Source organism: Typopeltis vanoorti, chromosome 1 (genome assembly GCF_054136105.1).
Source record: "Typopeltis vanoorti isolate ZY-2024b chromosome 1, IOZ_Tvanoo_1.0, whole genome shotgun sequence".
Classification (NCBI taxonomy): domain Eukaryota; kingdom Metazoa; phylum Arthropoda; class Arachnida; order Uropygi; family Thelyphonidae; genus Typopeltis; species Typopeltis vanoorti.
In genome coordinates, this window is record NC_143549.1 from 71,705,580 (window position 1) to 71,724,068 (window position 18,489).

At 31.8% G+C, this 18,489-nt stretch overlaps 1 protein-coding gene across 2 annotated transcripts in view; it reads right to left on the minus strand.

Moving 5' to 3' along the window:
• Window positions 1-977: 977 nt before the first annotated feature.
• LOC150110081 (uncharacterized) overlaps window positions 978-18,489 on the minus strand; it is a 204,044-nt gene continuing 186,532 nt past the window's right edge. The window contains exons 8-9 of one of the 2 annotated variants that reach the window (XR_016548809.1): window positions 11,018-11,150; window positions 978-5,566 (exon numbers count right to left, since the gene is read on the minus strand). The gene's annotated coding sequence lies outside the window, so the exon portion shown is untranslated. The remainder of the gene's footprint in view (window positions 5,567-11,017; window positions 11,151-18,489) is intronic. The other variant, XM_090397831.1, reaches the window with a different exon arrangement.

Consider the following 18,489-nt stretch of genomic DNA (forward strand, 5'->3'; position numbering starts at 1 on the left):
ATTTATTGCAATAGGCCCTTTTGCTTTCTGTGTGTGTGGGAGTAATAAAAAGATGTCTCAATCATTTAAACAAGAGGTATTATTATTATTCGTGACACCTCCAAGGAGTCCGAAGACTCATCGCAGGAGGACACCCACTATACAACTGTCTCCACCACCACACCGAACCTCTACTACCAATCATCCCCATCAACTGCCCACCATCACAACTAGTATTTTTTGTCTGTAAATTGCGTGTATTCTGAAGGGTCGATTTGTCTGTATGCAGGATGAAAAGCCCCAGTTTCCGGGAGAAAAAACCCTGCTAGAGTTGGAGGCAGAAACAGATTGACAGAAAGAGGCCAGGCTCCTACTGAGGTATATTCTACAATCGGTTTTACAGAGTTATGGGAGTATTCAAAGAACCAATTGTTTAGAATGAAAAGATAGTTCATCTTTCTTAATGAAAATGTGTTCAATCATTTGCAATTTATTAATACGAGTTTTTTTCATTTTTTTTTAAATCCTAATATTGTACTTGGTTCTAGGAAGAAAATTCTGACAGCTATCAAAGTGGCACTCTTTGATCTTGGTTGAGTCAAGACAGTTTAGAGCTCAAGGTGAGATAAGGGCTCTCGCCTCTAGTACTAGGCTTTCTTGGCTCGGCTGTGATTATAATGCAAATCTATGTAGGTCCTCTTATGCTTATGCTGTTAAGCAGATACCACTGTATTAAGAACTGAAGTAGATTTATGTGATCAACATTTACTACTACCTTAACATTAAAAAAAAATTATGTCGCCTGTACATAAACATTTTACATTTCAGCCTAGAAACTCTTTTAATGGACAAGGCAAACAGTTAAGACTAATGATACATTATAATGTGAAGCTATGGCAATTAAGGAATTTTAAACTAGTCAATGTACTACTTTTAAAGTAACGTTGTTTTCTGAATGTCAAACATCTTTTTGAAATACATTTATATTTCTTACACAATTTACAATAACAAAGACTTGAAATATTTATTCCACATCAAGTGTTAAGAATGTGACATTATTACAAGCATTGTTAAAAATCTTATAAAAAATCATATGATCTGCTATACATTAAAAAACATTTGCAATATAAACTTTTTTTTCCAAAGGCACAATGCAAAACTACTGATCTTTTTATGAAACATATTTTCAAGTTTTGTATTTAAAATAATGTATTGACTTTTTTTTTTTTCAAATAGTGACGTTCAATTAAAATGTTATATACAAGATTTTATATACAGTAGTAGCTATAAGCTTAATTACAAAAATCACGATTTTTGTTAAGTTCCAACAACCTATATGTATTAAATTTCGTTGGAAAAAAAGACTAGATTATGTGAATTATTATTGAGATACTATTCTCTAATCATGAACAACAGCATGTTATATACATGTGACAGTATTAGTAATAATGCTCATTATTTAAAAGAATAAAGGTTAAAAAGACACAGAGATTATTAAGATTATTATTAATGCTGAAAACAAGGATTTTAATTTTTAAACTATCTGTTGGCATACACATAAAAATATGTAAATAGATATAAGTGTATATGAAACACATTTAAGTAGTCAGCAAAACCCCTTGGTAAATAAAATAAATACATTACTTTCAATAAATGAATAGGGAAATCCATGGCAATGTTTTTTTTTGTTTTTTTTTTTTGCTTTGGATTCTCCAACTACAATACATTTCAGCAGTACTTCTATGTCATGAATGTGACTTCTGCAAAACTGCATGTTAATAAGAGAATTTCTCAGTGCAGCTTGAGGAAAGCAAAACAATATTTACAGATCCAATACTTAGATTAAGGAAGGTGCAGAAGAGAAAAGAATATCAACAAAGTTGATATTCTTTTCTCACCAAGTAGGAAATAACTTGATGGCAAAAGACGAGTAATATACTTAACTTATTCCGTCATGAAAATAAAATGCTCCTCAGTATATTACCAAATAAAGCACTTACAGAACTTCCACTTCTTTTTATAAATATATCCAAACCCAATTCACACATCTGCCAATATGTAATACATCAAATCGAATAAAATAGTCAGTATCCGAGATGAATACTTTCTAAAAACCTCCATACAGAAACAAATTATGTTATATTAAGTGACTATATTTAAAATATATTAATTCACTCAGTATTGTTATTAATATCCCAAAGGAATTACTGATAATACTGAGAATTCTGTTTCAAGTCAGAAATGCATCATAACCTCAACACAGACTAAATCGAAAATTCATTCATGCATAGATATGTCTCATACTGACTGAATGACTACTTAATATTGTCTGATTTAAACCAAAACTGACATGTCTCAATACATTTTAGCAGTATAGATGGGAAAATGCAATATATTTCTCAAGAGTGTTTACACATTTTTGAAAAATACATCATAAAATATGGAACAGGAAGACTCAAAAAATTTGCTTGAAGCAGTTGAGGTTATTTCTTATCCATCTTCTGAATTAATACAATCACATATATCAAACTATGCAAATAGTTGTATAGATTGATTTACTACTTGAATGTATTTTATATACTTTTTTTTATATATGCATGCCTTACCATGAATGATTACATTCACATTTTAAATTAAGAATTCTGTACTCTATGTTATTAGTAATGATAATATTTACACATCAGTATAGGACTATACAACTAAATATATTATTCAAAAATTAAATAACATTAAAAAAATTGTTTTGAAAAATATGACATCACTAACTTCCTATTTTAAGTCTGGTTAATTTGTTGCTTTCTAATAATCTCATGTTTATTTGAGATATTTCATGATAGGCATAAGCTAAAATTCCATTTTTTAAAAGCAGTTACAAATGCATAATTTCAATAGTTGAAAATGTTATACTGATGACAGTATAATAGAACTCATGATCTTAATACATGAAAACAAACACTGTATCTTCATGCACAGTAAGATCATGCAATAGTAATAATATACATGATAATGAAATCATTCCAAAATAAAATAACCTACAAGAAAATGTAATGTAATGTTTTAAAACTGGAGTAAAAATTTACAAATGAAGAAAAAGTTATATTAAGGCAATTAGAATATAACATTGAATATAACATCACCTATTACATTGATGATTATAAAAATATAAATGGCTATAAAACAATAAGACACACTTTTGGAAAATTCACAACTGTTATGGCAAATCATATAACAGAGGAAAAATTTCACTATTTTCAATGCTCTCAAAGCATACAATCTCAGCATGTTGTGACAAATATAAATTTGCTTTTTATAATTTTATTTCCGTCCCAACATTCAAATATGCCAGCATTAACAGATAACTAAATTTCATACATGGAAAATGCAATAAGTCAATTTATCAAAAATAACTTCATGTTTTATTGAATTAACTGTGCTGCTGTTGAACCTTACCCACATATTATTCCTTCGTATCACATATCTACCATTCATCAAATGGATTTTTATTTTATTTTCAAAGACAATAACTCTACTGTTACTCATGTAAGACTTCTTACATGTTACTGTTACTCATGTATTATTTAGCTCAAGTCTAGTTTTTTTGCCTTTTTTTTTAATGTGCATTTTTTTCATCAGAAAATTTTTTTTGATGTGTATTCCTTGATAAACGTATGTAACTTCAATCATTTTTTTTTTTTTCTTAGTTTAACTATGTTTACTAGTAATAATTTTATTTCAGCTACTGCAAATACTTTGGAGAATTTATTAGAATAACCATGGAAGCTTTTAAATTGCTCTTAAGTAATAACTTAAGAGCAATTTTTAATTTTCAGTTGAAGAATTATAAACATTGACAAGATTATGTTTTGAGACAAATTTCTAGCAAGCAAGAAACCCCATAATAAGACATGTTACTAAGATAATTTCTTAATGAAGAGCTGAACTAATGACAAAAAACTAAATATTTTTACAGTGTAACTTTGCTGTCAATGAATTAAACAGTTTCTTTGGAAGTGTAACATAATACTCGGCAAATTTAAGACAAAAAAAATTATTTATAAATTTAAAACAGCTCCTCTTAAAAAAAAACTTTTTAAATGATTAGTTTTTCTCTTCTTACTTTAAAGCATAGTGAAGAAGTTAATTTCCTAATAAATATATACTAAAAACATAGTTAAGATTTTAAAATAAAAAGAAATTACTTTTTCTCTTTTTTAATATTACTTGACAAATACAGTTGACGCACTGTCACAAACTTATACAGACCACAGAAATAATGTGTTATATATAGTAGATAATTTGCTATAGTGATTTATATATATATATATATTTTTTTAAGCACAGCATTCTATCTAGAGACTATGGTTGGGATTTTTTCCCCCCAGCAACTTGTTATAGTGCATAAGTTTGTCATAACATTGTTCGTTGTAGTGAGATTTGACTGTACCTTTGGATTCCTATTCACAATGCAGACGAGTCATTACTGTCTCGTTAAAACATAAAGATGTGCATAAATTCACATGGAGAGAAGATACAAAAAATAATTGACTATGTTATTGTTGATAGCATTATCATCGTGCTGGTTCTACAGGAAACAGTAAACAGTAACAAGGGACATGAAATGAGAAAGCGATCATCATTAGTTTTGAGCAGAATAACAATAAATTTCACGTTGAATAGAAAACAAGCACACACAAAAAACCATAAATAAAATAATAATAAAAAAAAATTAAAAAAAAATTCTTTGAGTCCTTTAAAAAGAAACAGCATGTGATGTGAGAGAATACAGAAATATGTAAGAAAGCCCAGCAATGTGTAAAAAAAAGTAGCTAAACAGAAGTCATGGAAAGGCTCTAGTAAGAGAATAGAAGCAAAATGTCAGTAAGGAGGTTCTGGAAGCTGAAAAAAGCTTAGAAATAGAGGAAAGAGTGCTGTTAGATCTTGAATGATGGTTCTATAAAGAATAGAACTGCTCCATTCAAGATTTAACAAGAACAACCATATCAAGCAAAAGCACACTTGTATTCTTGGCAAAACAGACATAATATGTAAAAATGCAGATGTTAACTTTGCTTAAGAAGGGAATTAAAATATAAAGGAAGAAATTGAATCCTAAATTAAAATGAAATTTGAAGAAGGAAATAAGTATTAGATTGTACTATGTTTAAAGTATTGTCTAAAATAGATGGAAATCTTAAACTTTCAAAAGCACCAATATTAAACTATGCCATGTATAAAATCGCGTATTGTCGTGTGAACGAAAGTACAAAGGTTGCTGTGTGACCACCAAAGATGACGTAACAAATGATGAGCAGGCATTCGTGGAAGGTGCTCGAATTTCACATTCCCCGAAGAGAGCGATCCTCGTTCAGCGAGGAGGTGACAGCCAATTGGAAAGTGTCATAGACATGCTTGGAGTACGGAAGAGTGCGCTATAGGAGTTTAAAAACTAACTCACGGGGCTGGAGGCTCTCTCTTAGTTCCTTCTACGTTTCTGGTTTTGGTTCCTGTGGTGTTCCCCGGTCTGCTTTAATTCTTGCCTACACATTGCCAATGTGTTATCAATCAGTTCTGCCTTTTGTGTGTTGGACTGGAAAAAAAAAGTCACTTTGTACCTCTGAGATATAGAATAAACACATACCATGAAAGAGAAACAAATGTTGCTTGATAATCATATGATTTACCAGTATTGATTACACAGATAATAAACAAATATTTTACATAAATTAACTGTATGTATTGCAATTAATGCAGTAGACCAGTTACCAACCATCATGACTAGCAGCATGAGACTAGGTTGCCCTAGTGGTCAATGCAAAAACTGCTCAGAGAAGACCTGTAAGGAAAATTGCAAGTCTTAAAGACCTCCTCCATCCTCACCCACAATCATAAAAAAAACTACTATAATGAGATGATATAACAACTCTTATTCTTAAACCTACTGCTTGCTACTCTGAGATAAACTCTGGCCTCTGGCTAACCATTATAATATGCAGACCTCTTAAAATTCATAAAGAAATTATAATAGACAATAACAATGGCATACTAACTAGTGAAATATTGGCTTCACAGGGCCAAAAATACTATATGTCCCAATCAATGCTAGAAAAATTAATATTAAAATCTCATCTCTGTTCAAAATTTCTTTTAGTGGGATGTTGGTGAATTTTATTTCATTTTTTTTGATTATATGCCTTCCACCCACAAAAATGTTATAAACTTGTCATCCATTTAATACGGTAGGTGAGTTAAGACAATACATAGAACTTTTTTTTTTTTCAAGTCACTCAAATATCCAATATATTAGCAGAGTGGTTCCATAACAGGCAACAAAAATTGTCTATCACAAACATTTCCATATCACAAACACTTTCATATTCAAACCCTGTCTGTTGGCTCGACAGTGGAGATATCATGCACCAAGATGGAAAGTAAAAGTAATGTACTCTTGTCATTTCACTTGGGACAATACTGAAAACATATTTAATGAGCTTGAACGATCAACATACGAGAACAAAGTTTACACTTAAGTAGAAAACAACCAGAGTTTACCATTCATGGAAAATTTAGTCACTGGACTTCTAAATAACACACTGGAAAGTTTTCACTTGGTTACAAATTATATTCTTGTTTAATCCTTTACCCAAGTGTATGCAAACAAGGCATGCATGTAACGTACCTTAATGACTAGGCCACTTGAATATAGAAGCAGTTGACTTTACATCAACTGCCTCAGTATCCACAATGCAAATCACACTTCCTTTCAGACAAGTATACTGCATTTATACTGTCACTGAGACAGTGCTATGCTGGGTAGTTGTGGAATATTTTTTGTAAATCGTGAAAGACAGCATGCTCAACCAAATGCAAAGCAAGCAACCACTTCCTTTCAGAAGTTTTGGTTCCATGTACATTGCCATGCATTAAGGGAAAGGTCACTACTCAGAATAGTTTGACCTTGACTGAGGTTCCATCAGTGGGAGCCAGACCCAGGAAGATATCAAGGTTAAATTAATGAGGTCATATTTCCCATATACAAGCATGTGAGAAGGTGTATCACTTTATTATTAAAATACTCTGGATCAGAGATGGGGGGGGGGGGGGTAGAAAATTTTTCACTTGGTTGCAAAGTAAATTAAAGTTGACAAGAAATTATATTCTTATTTAATCCTTTATCCAAGCATAAGCAAACAAAGTATCTTCATGACTAGGCTACTTGTATATAGAAGTAGTTGACTTCCAATCAATTGCTCACTGTCTGAAAGGAAGTGTGTTTTGCATTATGGAATACCGATGCAATTGATGGGAAGTCAACTGCTTTTATATAAAAGTATAATAGCCATGAAGATACTTCATGCATAAACTGACAAGAATATTATTTCTTGTCAATTTTAATTTACTCTGTAACCAAGTGAAAAAAATCTTCATTTGGTTATGAAGAGTATTTTAACGAGTCAATACACCATTTTACTATTTGTATATGGGACATATATGTCCTCTACATTAATTTAACCTTGGTATATCTAGATTCTCGGGTCTGGATCCTACTGATAAGTCCTCAGGAAAGGTCAAAACTGGTCAAAAGTGACCTTTCCCTTAATGTATAGTAATGTACATGTCTGAAAGGAGGTGCATGCTTTGCATTTGGTTGACCATAGTCTTTCACTATTTACAAAAAAATTCCACAACTATCCAGCACAGCACTGTCTCAGTGATGGTATAAAAAAAAAAAGCCAACTAAAAACCCTTTAGTAAATAGCTTCATATTGAATGGTCACATTCCCAAAAGAGAAAACAGTGATAAACAACCATCTAACAATAACGAATAAATTGGACTACATCAAATTAGTACTATCCCCCATATCAGTAAAACATCTCAGATCTCATTAAACATAATTTACAAGCGTAATTTACTATCCTAAAGATGTTCTCCAACCATTCTCATTCCAGTGCCTGCAAAATCCTCTGTGAATGTACACAAGGAAATCATTATAACCAATGAGAGATAGGTGCTATTTCATAATATAGCAATATTATGTATCAAGTTATTTTGAGTATACAGATAGTGAAAAAAAAAAAAAAAAAAAAAATTCTTCACCATCACCAAAACTGGGATTGTGTTATTAAAAGTAAACTACAATAAAGAGAAAAGAGTGATAAACAATCATCTAACAATAATGAATAAACTGGACTACACTAAATTAGTACTATTCCCCCACCCCATATCTGTAAAACAACCATCCTGAAACATTCTGAAAATAAGATGGCCAACCAATTTCACATCCAAACTGCCGTTAACTCCAGGATATAAGGTAAGCATTACAAAATGCCTAGAATATAGCTTAATTAAATCATTAACACTGTAAAGTAGTTTTCAAGTGATTGATAATTCTGTAGCATTTATAGACTGGATTGTGTCATATACCAAATTCTTTCCTGTTTAGGGAACCATATGAACAAATCACTTCTGACAATTCTTTAATGCATTGTGATAAAGAATTTTCTTTTAAATAAGGCACAACAGTTCTCAATGTTGTGATTAGTGAAAGATGAGAGGGTTACATCCATTTATGAGGGCTGTTTGAAAAGTTTGGTAAAAAATAAGTTAAACACATTTTTTTTGGAAAAATTTGCCTTTATTTCTCAACAGTTTCCATCGATGTCTACATATTTGGTCCAGCGAGTTTCCAATTTTTTCATCCCATCTAAAAAGTATGATTTGTCAAATTGGGCAAAATAATCATTGACAGCCTTGATGATATTCTCGTTTGAAGAAAATTTTTTTTCCTACCAAACCAAATTTTTAAGTTTGGGAACAAGAAGTCACACGGGCCAAGCCTGGAGAATACAGTGGATGTGGAACCAATTTGAACCTCAATTCGTGCAATTTTGCCATTGCAACAGCCGATGTGTGGGATGATGCATTGTCTTGATGAAAGAGTACTTTTTTGTGCACCAATCTTGGCTGTTTTTTTCTTCAGTTCTTCTTTTAAACAATCCAACAATGATGCATAATAGATTCCTGTTATTGTCTTACCCTTTTCCAAATAGACTATCATGATAATTCCTTGTGAATCCCAAAAAACAGTGGCCATCACCACTTCCCAGCTGACAAAATGGGCTTTGCTTTTGTCGGTGCTCTTTCACTGGGCACTGTCCACTGTTTTGACTGCTGCTTGGACTCAGGTATGTAGTGGTGGATCCACGTTTCATCTACAGTCACGAATTGATGCAAAAAATCCTGCGAATTGCAATCGCCAAACACTGCGTTGAAATGTCTTTTCACATGCGTTTTTGATCGACAGTCAACAATCATGGCACCCATCGTGCACACAGCTTTTTCATGTGCAATTTTTCATGCAGACTATTATACACTCATTCAGTTGAGATGTCTACAATCTCAGCAATCTCACGCATTTTCACTTGGCGGTCTTCCATAATGATATTGATTTTATCAATCATTTTCTTTGTAGTGACCTCAGTCCAGAGTATGCTTCATTTTCAATGGACTTGCGACCACATTTAAACTCATTTATCCAAAAAGTAATAGTCTTATATAATATAATAATAATGCTGGTGCATTATTATTAAATATATAATAATAATGCTGGTGCAGAGTCCCCATGAACTGCATCATGAACTCGGCTTTGGTCTGCATGGCTGTCCACTTCTTCAAATAAAAGTGTTTTATCACTGCAGGAAACTAGTTTTTCTCCATTTTTATGAAAAATGCAAACACGGTCATTTTAAATGTTTGCCAAACGAGAACTACGCATCACATGTGACTAAAATTTTGCCAGGGGTCATGAAAAAGGTGATGTGCTGACACTGGTACAAATGAATGAATTGTATCACCATCTATTGGAAATTTACCAAATTTTTCAAACAACCCTCGTATCATTCCTATTATGAGCATAAGATGTTAATTTTTCATAACTTCAAAGTTTCTCTAAGTCAAAATAACGTAAGGCAGGAATGGAAAAAAAAAATTCTAAACACATTAAAGAAAGGACATTGTAAAGAAAGGGGCACTCCTAAACGAAAGTAGGCTATATTAGCCATTAAAATAATAATAAATTATAAACTTCTGGGTACTGAAAGGGGGTTGTTGTTGTCTATTGGAGGCCATAAAAGGCTATGAATTATGTGGATTAGTCTATAAGCCAGTCTACTGATACTGTTTTGTTCATTCAGTAACACAGCAATGAGTAGACAGTCACCAACATAAGGGAGGGATGTAGTCTCTGCATTATACATTATTTGAGCACAGAGGCTTTTTCTGTGTATATGAGTGAAAAGTACATGATGTACTTTTTACAATAATTAAAGATAAACTGGTGGAATAATAAGTCCAGTTCATTTATTTAATTGTGTAAAGGATACCGATGATGCCAAACTTTTGAGTAAGCTGGCAGTGTAGGGGTTTGACATATGACAGCAAGAATCCTGTACACATGTAAAATTTATGCAATAATCATTAAAGAGATTCCACCCTCCAAATTTTTTTTTTTTGTTAATCAAGACATCCAAAAAGAAAAAAGATATTTTTATTTATAATTTCATGACAGTTAATTTTCTGGTGACGAAAATCTGAAATACTGTACTTCCAGATAATAAAAATGTCATCTATATATCCACATCTAAACTGATTTCAGATATCCCTTTAAATTTTTCCATGAAAAAATATGACACTGGTGGAATAACATTACTAAAACATCAGTAATGTCCTGATGTCAAAACATATCGCTGATTTAAGAATAGCCATTCAATCAGAAGAAATCTGGGTTAAAGACAATGTTTAAATTATTACCTCCATACATCTGGAGAAAGATTTCCAATAATGAGAACTACTAGTACATAACATTGTCTGTGTTGGCTAGAAAATCTGATATGTATGACAATTTTTGGTATGACTTAATTTTTTTTTTTTTTTTTTTTTAGTATCACAAAATTATTATTCCTTACAATATCAAAAGGAAGCTTGAGCAAGATTTAAGAAGGAAATGGCTTTTGTAGTTCATAGAAACTGAATTTCACATACCTTGTGTCTTACCCGCAATTCTCCCACATCTCTCTCTCTCTATCTCCACATCCCCCCGCCCCTATTTTCAGTCATACTTCAGTATACTGCCATATGCTGGATGTTGCTCAATAAGATGACAACCAGGAACATTCTAAAAAAGTATGTCCAAAATTATTCCTTCCTTATATTCTTCATATATGTATATCTTTAAAACATCAGTAATGTCCTAAAAATTGAGTAAAAAGACATCATAACAGACAAAATAGGAATAATAGCCATAAAAATTTATATTTATTTTATTTATTATTATTTGTTACACTTCTAGAGAGTCCAAAGACTCATCAAGGGAGGGCACCTACTCCACAACTGTCTCCACCAACTACAACCAACCGCAACTACTATCATCATCATCTACATCAATGCCATCTACCACCCACCACCACTAGTATTTTCACAGACAATTACAAACATCCATGCCCATGGTGGGATTCGAACCCACAGACTTTTGGCTGAAGAGGGAGTAACATGGAAAATTTTCCAGAAATAATATCTATATGAACTATCATCTTCTGATCAAAAAATCAGAAGAAAACAATTGGACATATTTTTAAACATCAAGATACTGGCAATGGCTGCATGCACCATTTATGTGGAAGCAAAGGTTAGGAGAAGTTGAGTAGGGGAAAAATACAGGATGAATGGAGATTAGATTGCTTAAAATGCATCTCAACCAGAGAATTCATATAGATGCAGTTAACAAATTATGCAACCAGAAGAAAGGTGAATTTTGAGAATGTTAATTGAAATTCCAAAAGAGCATAAAGCAAGATGCATGAAAAAAGTCTAACTATGATATACAGTCAAGGTGTTGATTGATTAACATTATCTTAGCAATTAAAATTAATGCCTCGGTGCATTCCAAGCCAGAAACAAATGCATGTGGTCAAATATGTAAATATACTATAGTCAGCACACCAGGAACTATGCCAAAGTTTGAGAAACATGAAATAAAGTTATTTAATTTAATAATAAATAAAATCAAAAGTATGAAGTTTTTAGATTTTCACTGTAATAAATATTCTCATTATGTATACTAGATAAAAGTTTTAGTGACACACATCCGGTTATGTAAAATTTTTCTGTTAAGAGCAGCCATTTAAAAAAAAAAAATAATTATACAGGGAATACTGATTTTAGTTTAAAAATAAAATTGAAGAACACGATGAGTGAATAAGTTTAACTTTTTTTTTAGTAAATCCTGGCTAGAGAAGCATCTTGAAAATGAAATATCATTTGTCTTTATATGTGTTGACAAGTAAATCTATGTAATAAAGAATAGACTGAGGGGTCATCAGTGAGCATAATGAAATATTTTATTTCAATAATCAATTGCATTCATAACACTAAACATATTCTTTGTCAGTTTTGTAAATAGTTTTATTCTTTTTAAGAACGAGCAGAATTTTTAAAGGAATAATGGCTTTTAGGAGTAGCAAGACTTTCTAATTTCATGCCATTGTAATTTTACTTGCTTTTTATAATAGTGACAAGTAAATCTATGTAATAAAGATTAGGAATGATACAGCTGTGAATAAAGGGAATGGCTATGTGATGGTCCTGCTGGACTGTGCAAAGGTGTTCCAACATTGGATATCCCATGGAACTTTGTTACACAAATTTGAGCAAAAAAAAAAAAAGTAGTAGATACAAAGCAGGCTTATGTAGAGATACTAAATAGTACATGGAGGACTAGAATCCAGGAGAAAGCAGGTGACTAGTAGTGTGCTGTAGGACTCTGTGCTTGAACCACTGTGGTTTAATTTGTAAAAAAATGATCAGAAGGGAATTCAATTGTTTGCCGACAATGAAAAATTGGATAGAGTAATAGTTAATTAAGATTAATAAGTTAATTAATGATTAAGCAAGCTAACAGCATAGGCAAAAGAAAAGGTGCCAGTTAAATATGGAAAATTGTAACGTTGTGCATTTTGGGTTGAAAAGATTATAAGCTATGTACTATACTGATGAAAGGGTACCACAGGAAATTGCTGAATCTAGGGATTGGAGGGTGTTGGTGGATAGGGAGTTGAAGTTCAGATGTGCATGTTGCAGCACAAGCAACCAAGGTAGCTTATAGGACAGGCAAGCAAGCTGAGATAATGAAGTTACTTCTCTTTATAAGGCTTTGATACAGCCAGCATCTGGATTACTGCACACAGGTCTGGTCATCTGGGTTTCTTAGGGATAAAGAAGTGGTAGAATCCAGAGGTGAGTGGTCTACGGAATGCTTCCTATGATGAAGGATTACTAAAAAGGTTTTATAGGATTAATGCAGAGGACATGACCCCCCCCTGGGGGTCATAACTGGAAATTCACAGAGAGAGTGTAGTTAGCAAGGATGTAAAGACTACATTTTTTTCGCTTGGAGAGTGGAATGAACAAAAAATTGTTTACTTCTGCAGACTGCCTCAGATCAGTCAGAGGGAGAAATTATGAAATTAAAATAATGGACATATTAGTGACATTGCTTAGGTACTAGACTAGGAATGATAAATCATGCCTAATCTGATACATCTCTTCTGTTAATCACAACACGGAGCGGAATACAGGAATTATGCTTTAATTAGAAGAAAATTTCCTAAAATTAAAGAATCAACCAAAGCAATGTGTTCAAATGATTCCTTCCACTTCCTTTGCATTATGAGATACTGAGAAGACTGACGTGAAATCAACAGCTTCTATATACAACCAGCCTAATCACAAAGATACTTCACATACAAACTGTTTGCTTAAGCTTGGTTAGAGTAATAAAACAAGGATATAACGTCTTGTATAATTTCCATGCAAGTCTGTGATCCAATCTCTAGTCACTAGAGTAATTACATCAACAATTACTTTATAAAGTTTTGTCATGAGAGCAGATGATACAGACTGAGTTTGCAAAAGTCTTGTTTTCTACATATTTTTTAGAGCTAATAGTTTAGTTTTAAGCTATATTCTTTACATTTTGAAATTTATACTTAGACCCTGAAGAAACTACTAACTATTGGCAATTATTAATATCAGTTTAAGTCATTTAGCAAAAACTTGAAACCAAAATTGATTTGTATGGATTGTGATGTACGTCTTAAATCCCAAATATTAAATTCCATTCAACTAGAGTTGTTATTCCCATCTATAATTTCAATACACTTTTTTTTTTTTTATCCTTCCCTAACCTAACAAACAAAAATTGGAATGACTTCAAATTTTTCTAAGAATTCCAAATATCAAATTTCAATAAAATCCATTCAAACCAGTCTTGGATGGACAAACAGGATGTAGCAGCAACCAGCGAGTGCACATGTGCACACACACACACACATGCACACAAATGGCCAATGCAATAGATCAGTAAAGATGAGAAGAATAAAAAAAAAGCATCCTTTACAAATTAGAGATTGTAGAAATTGCAATATTAGAAATGGAAAAAACAAAATAACAGAAAAAGCAATTTAAAGCTGAGACATTCAGCAACTGTGAAACATGCATCTATACAAAGTTACCAAAGATATGAAAAACAGCTATTCTATGTAATATTTCACCAAAAGGCTCAGGCTATCTTTATGTGCATTCAATTAAGCAAATAAGTCTCCAACAACATAACTCAGGTTTTTTACCAATTATATAACAGTCCATGCATGATACATCTAGTTAACACTGTTCTCTGAGGCACAGCAACTATGGTGAGATATCAGAAATAATTTTTTAGTTAGTATCTAATTAATATTGTTAAGCCTTAAGAAGAAAGAGGACAACTCTTGGATATTAACATTTCTTAATGCCATCAATAATTTAGACCAGTTGCAATATATTTAGTGTTTTTTAAAATTTTGACAAAAAAAGCAAGATGTTGAGAGTTTGCAGGATGATTTAAATAAGCTGGTAAAATGAGCAAAGGAAATGGATGTCAGTTCAATATGGAAAAGTGTAAGGTTATGCATTTTGGGATTAAAAGATTACCAGCTGTGTACTACACTGATGGAACGGTACTCCAAGAGACTGATGAGGCTGGGACTTAGGGGTGTTGGTAGATAGGGAGATGAAGTTCAGGGGACACATTGCTAAGGTATCCAAGATTGCACATAGGATTACTTGGTTATTGAGAAACACACTAACATCCAGAGATAAAGAGGTTATTATTCCCCTTTATAAAGTGTTGATACTTCCACATTTGGATTACTGTGCTCAGGTCTGGTCACCTAGATTCCTTGGAGATGAGGAGGTTGTGGAAAGGGTTCAGAGGAGAGTGACTAAGTTGGTGAGTGATGTAAAAATGCTCCCTACATTGATAGATTGAGAGCTTGTGGATTGCAGAGGTTGGTTGATAGGCGGAGAAGAGGGGGATATGATAGAAACATTTAAATTACTAAAATGTTTTTATAAGATTGATGCAGGGGAAATGTTTCAGCTGTGTGATAGTGATGGAAGAACAAGAGGTCATCCCTGGAAATTAAGGAAAAGTGCGGTGAACAAGGGTGTGAGAACGAGGTTTTTCGCCTGGAGAGTGGTGAATGAGTGGAATGCATTGCCTGACTCAGTTGCGAGTTCTTTGTTTGTAAATGAATTCAAGAAGAGATATGATAGATATTGTTTTGATAGTTTGGGTCTCCTGCGATGAGTCTGCTGACTCCATGGAGATACCCGTAATAATAATAATAATAATATACACAAAGAAACAAGCTGCACTACAATTTGCATGGTAAGCTAAAGTTACTGTTACAACTAGTGGTAGTTGTTTCCGTAATTTTCATGATGTATCATCATGTATTAATTTACAAGGCTACTCATGTTTTATATTAGCTATGGTTAAAAATAAATTTTATAATGACATTAAGAATGATGTCTAATATTGTTACTTTCATAATGAACTTTCACCATACATTTTGCAACCATAAACACTGAGCTACTAATCATTGGTTAAACACAATTTAAGTCATTTGACATATGCAGAGTAATCCCTATATCCTAATTTTTTAAATATCAAACGAGAGAAAATATCAATTATATAATTAAATGAATGTATAAAAATCATGATTTTTATACATTCTTTTGGGAATGATATGAAGCCAATATCAAGATGATATAATTATTTATGTACAAACATATCTAAGTGCAGAAACATAAAAAAAACTCTATAAATCATAATTATTATAAAAAAAACACTAGGTACACAAGGATAATTGCCTAGACATGCTTCCATATATATATTCTAGAAAAATCTCTTAGTGTATAATATATCTTCATAATTGAACATTAGATAATTTGCCAAATGTATTTTTTAAATGCTGACATGCCCCAACCAACCAGTGTTCTTTCTTGCAAAACGTTTGAGTTTTTTCTTATAACATACATAAAACAAATAAAAAAATATAACGGTATGCATATTCAATTCAATCCTGTGGCAGAGATTCTCACACCTAGAGTCACATAAATGGCAAAAATAAACTTAATGGTGAAAATCAAGTATGCAAATCACTGCTTTGGTTCAACAAACTTTTTGGTACGAAGCCCCCCCCCCCACAAAAACTTCAATTCTATAAACATAACACAATTTGCTGGGGACAATGAATAGGTATTGATACCATATTTGGATCACAAGACTAATCATGATTTCTAAGCATGATAATGTGTACAAAAAAAAAACAAGTATGGGAACCACTGCTGCATACAATAATTATATGCAAATTATCACAATACCATTTAGTATATTTCTGAACTTAATATTATGGTAATTTTCTATGTGCATAATAAAATATTTTTGCTGTGCATGCTAATTTTTTTAAAAATACCGACTAAAATATATAAAGTTTTAACTTACTTCACAAACAATTTAAAAAGAATTTCTCAATTATCAAACCTTCAATTAACTAATCTTTATTGGGTTAGTGTGCTGCATTGACTTCTGATATAGCACCATATGAATGTTATCTGAAAATGATGAAACTTTCATTTATCTTAGTAGCAAACAGATTTCCAACTGTGGTCAGATAACTGAGAGATTATTGTAATTATGTTTTAATTATACCTAATATTTGAATATTAACTTGAAACAAACCCAAAGTATAGCAAGGGCTGGAATTAAGATAGTCAATAATACTGACTACTTTAGCTATCTTAATGTTAATTTTTATCTCATTTTCTTATGTACATCTTAATATTGTTAAATATTAGACAAAAATCGCTTCTTGCTTCAATGGTTTGTTTTGCTACCCCCCTCCCTCCTCTTCCTCAAGGAAAAGAGAAGAGGGAACTGAACCTTATCACCTAACCAAAAATATTTTCATTTTGATAAAAAATACCCATCAGCTATTTATGGCAAATGTTTGATGACCCTAGCATCAACACATACAACTCAATTCAATGCTGATGGTTCAGTTTAGTTTTGGTATGAGAACCAAGTTTAAAATAATAATTCAGCACTGCTAAGTTGATCATATCACCTGATTCTAATTGTGACATTTAATTTAGGGTATATTATGGGAATTGATTTTCATTAGTAATTTTATGTGTGTTATTTTTTTCACTGTAAGGGACTCACTTTGTGATATCTGATTACAGTAATATAATATGAACAAGATGAGATCACATCCTTATATATGAAACTGTTTATTTTTAGAAGCTATTATCAATAATAAAGGCCGTTTAAAGAGAGCATTATAAAAAAGAACCAAACCTAATAAAGAATCCTGCCACTATGTAATCTTGTAAATATTAACTAGTGATCCATTTCTTCAACTTATAATAAACTGCAGATTAGTTTCATTCTTCATGAAAAGTTTCTGCATGCACATAATATAGTGCAATTATAAAAAATGTATATAAAAATGAATATCTAAGGCAACTTTAAATGCTATTACATGAAAGCAAAATCTCAAATATAGCAAAATAGTAATAAAACATTCCTACTGGCATAAGTTTTTCAATATACACAAGTCAGTACAGCAAAATACAACTAGGCTCATAAATGTTAGTAATATATTCACACCATTCTGAGATATCCAAAGCTAATGAACAATCATTTGGTAAGCTTGATATATGATTTTTATAATCAGCTTTAATAAGAATACATCAATTTTCATTCACAATACAACTCCATAGGCAAACATCAATATATATCTGAAATTTGTTTATTTATAATTATGTACTACATTACTAATGGCTAAGTTTTCAGTAATCAGAATATTTTAATGTATTCATATTTTTTATTGTTAAAGCATCATATGTTTCACGATTCACACTTTCACATCATTGGCTGAAAAAAAAAAAAATTGTTAGCTTTATGGACTATTAATTTAAGTGGGAGATGAATTTCATCGTGTGATGAAATTCATCTCCCACCTGAGAAACCGCCATCCTGCTTATTGTAGACCTGAAGTGGCTTAAAGTTTCATGTTTGGTCTATAGTATAGGGTTTCAGAACTATGTAAAAATAAATGAAAAAATTCAAA